The following is a 10,875-nucleotide window of genomic DNA, read 5'->3' as shown; positions in this document are numbered from 1 at the left end:
TTATCCAGGTAGGTTAGATATTGAAAAGAGGTGAAGTAATCTTCAGAAAGCTTCAGAAAATGGGTGGATGTTGAAACACACAATTAGACATAAGATGGGACATGCATTCCTGGAAGTTGTTCTAGAAGTAAGGAAGAGCTTGTGAATGGACTCAAAGGTGTTAGAAGCAAGAAAACATACTGTCAGAGAGGATATGAAATGGAGGTTAGTGAGAAAAAGTATCATGGGAATAGAACAGTATGGGAAGGGAATTGGATGTTAGAGAGATGGGCGTCCTCTCTTATGCTCATGATTTCTAATTTCATACAGTTTACACTAAACACAGAATTATGGACAAGAGCAGATTCTGGGAACTTCATAACTTAAGTGCTCTCTCTAACTTTAGAATGTGGAGAATAATTCCACTTACCAAATAGTACTTTTTGAAATCTTATTATGAACCAAGATATAAACACTTTTCATATATCAACTTGTTAGACCTCAGGATAACTGCCCGAGGAAACTTCTAATGCTCTTGTTATGAAGATTAAAGGGACAATTAAATTTCCTGCATTTAAGTGAACTTAAAAAATTGCCAAAAGGTTAGCAGTTAGGGTCATCTTAGTGAGATGATCTTGAAATTATAAAAGACATACATTTAATCCAAATCTAGTAAGTCATTGTTAGTCGTGATATTGCCAATGTCAAGAAAGTAAATGAACAGTTACAGCTAGAATTATTTGTGAAAGTTTTCAATTAGCAATAATCGCGCCTCGGATAAACCTCATTGGCTACGATACTGCCACTGCGCAAAGCTTAGAATTATTTGTGAATTTGAACTTCATTATAGTATCTGAAGATCAAAATAAATCATCCCATCAATGTGGTGATGCTTCACATTTGTAGGTCAACTATTTTTATTTGTTCCTCGTTTTTCAGGAAGTGTCTATTTTTACTGTACACAGATATGCCTTGAGGATAGGTTTTCTAATGAATACATTTTTGTTCTTGGCTAGTTGGTTCTGTTTAAAATAAAAGTAATTTGTAATAAAATGTGTTAATCTTATGGTGGAATTTAGTTGATTCCTTAAGGATTTACACTCTTTGTCCACAGTTGTTTTGATGATCTTTTCTCACTGTGTCAAGGCCTATCAGAAAATCTCAATCTTCATACCAGAACTTTGCGAAATAATTTGGGCCAACATTCTCCAACATGTTGGAACAGGTGCTGATTCTAAGGGACTGAAAGTTAATGAGTTTAGATGAAGCTGAGATTTGTTTCCACATCTCCCTGGTCTGTGACATAGAGCAGCTAGGGTTAAGTAAGGTAAATATACTAATCTACTATAACATACATGAACTGGTGCCTATATCAATTGCAAATGAAGAAAAAGGCAAAGGTAAATTCCTCCTGAAGAATTACCTTAGATAAGAAAGAAATAGATTTGGGCGCCTGGGTGGCTCAGTGGGTTAAAGCCTCTGCTTTCGGCTCAGGTCATGATCCCAGGGTCCTGGTATCGAGCCCCACATCGGGCTCTCTGCTCAGCAGGAAGCCTGCTTCCTCCTCTCTCTCTGTCTGCCTCTCTGCCTACTTGTGATCTCTGTCTGTCAAATAAATAAATAAATCTTTAAAAAAAAAAAAGAAAGAAAGAAATAGATTTGTCTTTCATATTAGATTTTGTGGTTTTTTTGATTGAGGTGTAATTGTCACTTTAAAATCTTTAGCTTTTTTTTTGTTTTGAGATATTGGTATATTATAATTTAGTCAGCTGAATAGCTATTAATCAGTAAATGCAATATGAAGTACAAGATAAAGTGATTTGCCTATTTGCCAATAGGCACATGATTACTCTCTTGGAAAGAACTATAATTGTGCAAATATTAGGGATTTATTTTATTTTATTTTATTTTATTTTATTTTAGAAGAATGTACCTTTTTTTATTTAGTTGAGAGAGAGCACTAGAGAGAGAGCCAGCATGAGTTGGGTACAAAGGGAAAGGGAGAAGCAGACTCCCTGCTGAGCAAGGGAGCCCAACACGGGGCTCCATCCCTGGATCCTGAGATCATGACCTAAGCTAAAGGCAGACACTTAACTGACTGAGCCCCCCAGGCAACACAAGTATATATTTTAGATTCCTTTTCTAAGTAGGGGAATAGTATGAATCCCTGGCTACAAAATATCCTTGAAGACTGTTGGGGGTTAATTTATACAATAGGTTCAACACAACATGACAGTCTATTTCTGTTATGATTACGTTGCAACTTTTGGGGGCTTAACTATTAGAGATAATATGCTAACCTGAAGAACATATTATAAAAGAGGAGAAATTAAGCTTTGATACTTTTCAGAAACCCAAAAAATGTAGAAGAGGAAATAAATTTTGAAAGATGTTTGGCTGAAATAATGATCTGAGTAAAAATACAGGAATAAAATATAGGTTGTGCTCCTATAAACTAGTTACCTCCTTGGCTGGGCTTCAAGTAATGCTCTTTCTGATTGAGCATTTTTTCTTTAACAAGATGTAATATACATGTTGACTTGTCGGACTAATAAATCCCTCTAGAATCCATTGATGCTGATTCAACTCTTAACTCTGAGAGCATTATATGAGATCTGATATGCTCATCCTGAAGGCTTCTTTTTCATACAGAGGATGTTATCTCCATTCTTATTTTAATTTCTTTCTTGGAACAGAGAATCAATTTTGACTCAAGTGGGTTTTTTTCTAGCCTTCTTTTCAGTGTGATCTATATTCTTTTGAGAGTGGCTCTTTCAGTTGTTGACTCACTAACTTAGTCAACTTTATAAGTCAGTTTCTACTTGGAGCCAACTTGAATTTTAAGTGGATATACTGATGATTTTTATGCCATCCCTTTAACAGCAGAACGGATGACCGCCTTCTCCAGTGATACAGAGAATGTTTTGCTGCAAAGCTATATTTGAAGTTTGTACATTTTATAAGAAACAAAAACAAAACCTTTGTCTTTATGAGCAATTGTACAGAATAACAATACTTTCACACATATTTCAAATACTAATTTGTCTCTAAGGATTTAAGAAATAATGCGGTTCTAGACTTCAAGATTCTTTGAAAATAATGTTCAGTCTTCTACAGTTGAAGAGGCCATATAGCAGAGTACCGAGAATAGACCCTGGAGAGAGCTCAAAGTTCAAATCGCTCCTAATGAGGCTTTCTAACCGTCTGTCAGGATCCTTAAGCTCTCTGAGACTCTACTTCCTCGTCTGTAAAACAGGGATTGTAGTATATCTCCCAAAAAGTCATTGGGAGCATCATATGGGATATGTGTGATTAAGCAGAATAAAACATTATAATGACAAGATATGACAGTTCTGAGAGAGAAGAAAAATTTATCAAATTACAATGACAAGTTTGCAGCTTTTTTCATTATAAAAGATATTCCATTCATACTTGGTCTTGCTCTGTGAGAATTGAGAAGTAAAGTATATAATCTAGCTATGTGTAAACATATGTGGAAGGCCCACAAACTACCTGTTTCTGCTTGTGGAGTATAGTAGAGGGGAGCATTCTGTTCATATGGCTGTAGAAGTTTGTAATGAATGACTGGGCCCTGGTGTGGCTCTCAACAGAACAAAAGTGAAAACATCAATTTAAATAGGGTACCTGAATACCTTTGACATTGTTCTAGGCAAAGGGATAGAGCAATGAATAAAAGAGACAAAATTTCCTGATTTCTCAGAATTTATATACAGATGAAGAGGACAGACAGGAGATATGATAAATAGGTAATTTTAAATTTATAATAGAAATGGAAGAAGTTCTTTGAAGAAAAAACTGAAGGTGGTAAGGAATGCTCATTGGGTAAAGAGGGAAGGCCTTTTGCTTAAGATGTGAAAGAGGGAAGGCACTGGCAAACCTCTGGGGCTAAGTGTTCCAGACAGAAGAGCACAGGTAAATGCTCTGAGGCATGAAGGAACTGGCATTCCCATCAATAGCAGGAAGAGCAACAGGGGATGAGGAGTAAATGCCCTCAGAGAGACTGCAGAACTTCTAGGCCATTGTAAGGACTTCTGCTTTCACTTGGCATGAGTTAGAAACCAGAGGAGAGACCTGATAGGACTTAACATTTTAACTTAACCACACACTCTAGCTTCTGTGTTTCAGATTCTCAGTGATCTACGAAGATGATAGGGAAAATGATTTATTCAAAATCTTAAAATTTGTGTGGCGCCTGGGTGGCTCAGTCGATTAAACATCTGACTCATGGTTTTGGCTCTGGTCATGATTTCAGGGTCATGAGATCGAGCACTGAATTGAACTATATGCTCATTGCAGAGTCTGTTTGAGATCCTCTCCCTCTCCCTCTGCCCCTTCACCTACTCACACACTCTCTCTCTCTCAAATAGATAAATAAAATAAATCTTAAAAATCTTAAAATTTAAACCTGAAGATTAAATGATAAAAGTAAAAAAAAATGATGAAAGTAGTAGCATATATTTTTTGAAAGATTTTCCCTATGGTTAAATCTTGCATAGATTTCATGTTACATAAACTCATTTAATCCTCACTAATGTAAGAGGTGGTGCCTATATTAACCCCATTTCACAGATGGGAAAATGAGTTTATAACTCATTACAGCTAAGATCATAGTGCTAATGAGTCACATGGAGAAGATTTGATTCTAGAGTCAGGACTTGAATATGCCTCTCTTTGTAGGACATTAGGTGAGATTTTGAAATCTTATGTGTGTATACAGATTTATGTGTATATGTATTTAAATTTTTTCTTTTTTTTTTAAGGTTTTATTTATTTATATGACAGAGATCACAAGTAAGCAAAGAGGCAGGCAAAGAGAGAGGGGGAAGCAGGCTCCCTCCTGAGCAGAAAGCCTGATTCAGGGCTACATCTTAGGACCTTGACATAATGACCTGAGCTGAAGGCAGAGGCTTAACCCACTGAGCCACCCAGGTGCCCCTATATTTTTTTAAAAAATTCTATCTTCTTTCTTCTATGAGGTCTAGTTATTAGTTTTTAATAAAATACATTGTCTTTCATATTGATAACCATGAGTACATGAAAATATTTTCACATTTCCACCTCCTATCTTTTGTCACAAGGACTGAAGGTTAGCATTTTTCTGTAAATCATATGAGATATTACTTAAATTAACATACAAATGCTAAACAACAGGAAGATATGTAAAACATTGATTCATAAATGTATGCTCTTTATGTCTTGACAGTTGTTAGCTAGTATAGGTGAAACAGACATGCTGGGTTTTGATGTAAAATGTATTCCTTTTTCATTTTGACACACAATTTGGCATCCTAATTAAGCTTTTGCAGGAAAACAGCAGATTTTGAAATGGCTTGAAGTGAATAGATATTTGCCTTTAATCTAAACCTCGTCTCATCTTTCAAATGTCTTCTGCCCAGGTTCTAGTGTTACAGTTAAATTCCAAAGTGCAGTAATTGTTTTTCAAAACACGAAAGGTTTTTTGAGAGCCCTGAGGAAGTGGTTTAGTTTATGTCCTAGTGAAATTATGAACATAATAATCCATCATAGCTTTAAGCAAGTGGAAGGTGTATCTTACTTTGGCCTTCATACAAAAAAGTTACTCTTTGCGTGCTCCATGTGGTAGGCTGAATAATACCCACCCCCCCACCCCCAAAGATGTCCAAATCCTAGTCTGAACTTTGTAAATATGTTACCTTACACTGCAAAAAGGACTTTGAAGATGTGGCTGAGGATTTTAAGATGGGAGGTTTATCTGGGAGTATATAGATGGAACTAATGCAATCACAATGATCCTTAGAGGAGGGAGGCTGGAGATCAGAGAGGAGTCGTAGCTGTGAGGACCAAAGCAACAGTTAGAGGGAGCAGAGAGTAGCGAGGAGCCAAGAGAAGAAGGTGGCCTCTGGAAGCTGAATGAGGCAAGGGAAATGGATTGTCCCTTGCAGCCTACAGAAAGAACCAGCCCTGCTGACAGCTTGAGTTTAGCCCAGTGAGGCTGTTGAATTCACTCCTGACTTCCAGAAATGTGAGAGGATAAATTTGTGTCACTTGAAGCTAGTAAGTTGTAGCAATTTACTATAGCAGTCTTAGGAAACTACCACACTCTTGTATTTCCCTCCAGTCTCTGTTCAGTGTTCTCTCACCGCCGAAGCTTTTCCTGAACTCTATACATAGAATAAGCATGCTCTTCCTACCAACCCACCACCTCCATAGCACCTTTTCCTCTTCATGTGGACTCTGCTGTGGAGTCTCTCTTTAGTGCAGTGTAGTCTTGGAAGGCAGCTTTGTTTGGTTGCTTTCAGGAGTCCATGGGGTGAGGCTAGCTCAGGACAGTCAAAACTTCTTGTGACCCCGTTGCTGTCATCCGTAGAGTGAAGCCTGCAGAGCCCACTTGAAGTTTTGTGTCTGTTTATAGTTGGCCTTAGGAAGCTTTCCAATGAGTATTTCTTGGCAATATTTGTTTTCTCAAGTTCTCAAGGCCTTCAGAAATCCCCTGGGCCTTACCTCTATTTTCTCCTCAACAGTTTCAGATGCCATGTGGTTCTTCCCACTTTGGTGGTCTGGGGGCCACTGACTCATATTTTGGGATGTGTAATGATACTCTGTCACTTAGTTTTGTTGTAGATATTGTCTGAGGGTTTTGAGTGTTTGCTTGTTGTTTGTCGGGGATTCAGGGAGATTCCAAATCTATGCCTCCGCTACCATCTCTTCCCAGAATCTTCCAATATCATTTTAAATACTCAGAAATCTGGGAATGGAGCTTTGTATGGTTGTTTTGATTTTTTTGTTTTGTTTTGTTTTTTTAAAACAAGTTTTGGAGAAACACAGAAAAAAAGAATATGTATTACTTAGAGATTTTGCACCTAGAATTTTAAATTGACATTTACTGAATAAACTATTGGCCCAGTACAAACTTCTATTTAACATTTTCTTACGACAGACCACTCTTATTTAGAAGGGAAGTCAAAGCTATTTCATTTACTATATGTTAGGTGCTGTGTGGAGTAATTGGTGTACATTCGGTCACGTATTCTACATAGCTTTATGAGAGTATGTTAGCCACACGAGACAGATACAGAGACTTGGGCTGAGTATGTTTGGTTTGCTCAAGGTGGTCAGTGGGGATGTTTAGAGAACCCTGGCTTCTGAGTGGTGCAAAGACAAGGGCTCCCCGGAGAGATGTAGTCAGGGTAGGGCTCTAATTATAGCAGAAGAGAACATGTGGAGCAACAGGCAGAAAATTATTTGCATGGGCTGGGCTAGCATGTTACAGGTTTGGAACTTCAGTAACAGGATGGGCATGTGGATGAGCAGGAACCACTCTTGCTGGCCTACAGGGAAAATGGGTCAAGACTTTCTCATTCTAACTCCTGAGTGAGTGAGGCTGAAAATTCACAACTTGTCTTCTGTAGTGCCTGGAGTGATTAAGAGAGGGACAAGTGCTGTGGAAACAAAACAAGACCAGTGTGCTACAAACAGAGTGATGTATTATTGGTTTTTAGCAAGAATTAACAACCTGTTAGAAAAATCTATTGAATTAAAAAAAAACCCTATTGAATTATTGTGTAATTACTCTTAAAATACACGGAGTGAGACTACTCTGTCAGAGTAAGCAAGAAGTGTTTTGGAAGTTTCCAGGCTAAACAACAAGCAAAACAAAAGCAAAAACAAAGCAAAATGAGACAAATAGACAAAAAGACCTTCCTACACATACCAAACCATCAATTGATTTTAGTTAGAAAATATGCCTTTAATGTGTGGACTTGTATCAGCCCCATCTGTACTTAGTACGAATGTCTTCAGTCAGATTGCTTTTTTGATTGTTATATATAAAAGAATGGGAGCTTATTTTCTGTTATGGGACACTTTAGTAAAAAGTGAATTTAGCTGGGGGATTTCAACAGACCAAAAATGTAACAAAATATTCAGCTAAAGAGGGAAAAGGATGACCAAAGGATGTCAGCAGTAAGTTTTCTCCTCATCTACCATTTTCCTACGTGCGCCGCGGGGAATCTTCTCTTGGGAAGACTCTGGATGCCACAGATTGCCTGTACTTCATCTTTGAAACCAGCAAAAATATTTTGATTCTGTCAAAATGATAAATATGGTTGCTTATAGTTTCTTTCTCTCTTATATTTAAAAAGTGTTGGAGATGAATGAGTTATTATAATTAGACACTTTCCTCATATGGCATTCTCAATGAAAATGACCACAAAACATGCAGTCATGTGTATATTTTCAAAGAATGAGCTTCTTCCTTCTTTCTTTCCTCTTTCCCTCCCTTTCCTTCCTCCCTCCCTTCTCTCCTTCTTTTCGTCCTTCTTTTCTTCCTTCCTCCCCTACTGTTCTTCCTTTCTTCTTTCTTAAAATACAAACTAGCATTGACTGTTTGCTAGAAAATGATATATGGCACTAACAGGTACAGTTTGAATCCTTAATTCTTTGGCATGTAGAATACCAAAACTTTGAAGTTATCATTGGTCAAATTTCATATCATTCTTATTGAGAAATCCATGACACCAAAATGTGAAAATAATTAGTTATGACAAATGCACTGAATGTTGCAGCTGGATACATGCATTTTGACTCGACATTAGCGGAGGGAAAAGGTTTCTTTGCCAAATTAAAAACTTACTTCCAATTTACAGGTATGTAAATTTAAGTTATTGTCAATCATGTTGCATTTGAGTATATAATCCCTAAGCATAGGATAACTATGGTTATTAATTCAATACTTTTAACATACTCTGAGTCTGAAGTCAGCTTTACTTCTCATCTTCCCTTTTTCAACATTCTCATGAACACCTGTCAGGTCTTGATACTTTTTGCTATAACATTTTTCAAAAAGGGTTGGTTCCAGATTCATTGACACTTTCCTAGGCCATGATACATGTTTTGGTTAGCTCCAGCCTCGCTTTCTTTCTTGGTTCTTTCCCAAGACATTGTGCATTGGATCACTGTAGGGTTGGATGGAACAGACTGCTAGGTTGTGGTTTGCTCATTAAGTTGGGCGATTAACCACTTCAGAGTTTCCGTGGAAGGCGGAACAAATGTACCACACTGATATTTCATGTGGTTGTCATTTCAGTGGTTAATTTAGCTATTCTCACGTTTACTACCCTCATCTTTTCAACCAACACCTCTCCTCCTGCCCACACCCCCGCCCCCACTCACTCACCCAGCCAACAGACTTGGACAATGTACTTAACTTCCAGGAGTCATTATGCTTGCATTTCTGAGGTTTCTGACATGGCTTGTCTGTTAGCTAAAGTCTTAACATTCTTTTTATTTTTTCCTCATATTGTATTTTTGCCATATATTAGACGTTTTATTACTATTTTAGAAAATGATGGGTATACACAACACATATGTAGTGTTAGATAAGCTGTATTAGTTGGAGGGAATTCCATTATAATTATTTTAATAAAGCACTTTTACTACAAGGCACTAGCCAGAACTTTTAGACATATTTATTATAGCACATTTTCCCTTTCAGTATTATTCCTTTGAGATTGATTTGTTTGCTTTTGCTTTATTTTTATGTACAATTATGCTTTCAAAATTGTAACAAGGAGGAAAAAAGAACCTGTTAGCTTAAGGGCGAGGAAGGAAGTCCTCTGCAGTGAAACAAATGAATTTCTTAAGTGTTGTTCAGGACCATTTGGATGTAGAATGCTGTCTTTCAGTATAAATATAGTCTGATCAAGGCGTACGTGGGTGACTTAGTCGGTTAAGTGACTGACACTTGATTTCAGCTCAGATTGTGATCTTGTGGTTGCGGGATCAAGCCCCATGTCAGGCTCTGTGCTCAGTGTTGAGTCTGCTTCAGACTCCCTCTCCCCTGACCCTCCCTGCTTGAACTCTCTCTCTCAAGTAAATAGATGAAATCTTAAAAAGGAATAGTCTGGGCTAGGATTGAGGCAAAGGCAAACTGGTTCCTCTGAATGACAAAATAAGAAGTTAGAGTTTCTGCATCCTGAAAATGAGACAGAAGATGAAACTAGGTGAGGAAAGACAGGACAGTTAGCAATTTTCTATGTGGAAGAAGGGTGGCCAGGCAAATTTTCCAGTGCCAGGAGTAGCTAAGAGATTTGAAAAGCATCTGTGTCTAAAGTTTAATTTCAAGTTGTTCTCTCTATTGCTCGGGTCGGTAACCCCCACCTCCAACTGTGAGTGCACCAAAATTTCACTCTAGTCTTCTAGATGCATGTAAGTAGATAACTTTGGGTGGTTGCTATTTGGGTATGTGTGTGAAAGGGTTAGGGCAGTCCAAATAGGATGGGGTGAAGAGAGGAGGAAAATCAAAGTAATAAGCAAAGGCTGAAAGGTGATGTAAAATTCAGTGGAAGTAACCAGTGCCAATGCCAGTTGGCAGAAATATAGGTGCTGCCCTCTTTTCATTCCAAATCTGTATGTGAAACACCTGATATGAGAGCTTTGGTAGGCCTTACTTAAGGGACAAGGGACCTCAAAACTATCAAGCACTTTTTGCATCCAGGGGCTGATGTTTGCATTGCTGTGCAATCTGTATGGCGGAAGATCTCTGCTTCTAGTAATATCATGATACAAGTTTTAAACTGCGCATGTATGTGTCCTGAGGCCACAGAAGATAAAAAGGGACACAAGGAGAAAGGTGAAAGAGAGAAGGGAAAAAACAACAGGAGGGAGGAAAAGGCATGTCAAAGTTCACCTGTGCTTTTAAAATTGATCATGAACTTGCCGGTGATGCTCTTCTCTCCTCCTTTTATTCCCTTTTAACTTTCTCTTCTTTTTTCTCTTCTTTCATTCCCTCCTCCTCCATAGGCTTCCGCTCTCATTTTCTTCTTTGCAATAAAAGGGAACAGACTGAGGGGTAGGAGTGATATGTAAGAATTTGGAAAGAAGATAACCTTCCATTGG

The 10,875-nt window shown here is 37.8% G+C and overlaps 1 pseudogene; it reads right to left on the bottom strand.

The window, feature by feature from the left end:
- Positions 1–614: 614 nt before the first annotated feature.
- On the bottom strand, positions 615–796 carry LOC116585337 (annotated as a pseudogene).
- Between the last annotated feature and the right edge of the window lie 10,079 nt (positions 797–10,875).

Source organism: Mustela erminea, chromosome 2, assembly GCF_009829155.1.
Source record: "Mustela erminea isolate mMusErm1 chromosome 2, mMusErm1.Pri, whole genome shotgun sequence".
Lineage (NCBI taxonomy): Eukaryota > Metazoa > Chordata > Mammalia > Carnivora > Mustelidae > Mustela > Mustela erminea.
Note: the sequence above shows the minus strand (reverse complement) of the source record. Positions and strands in the feature narration are given on the sequence as shown.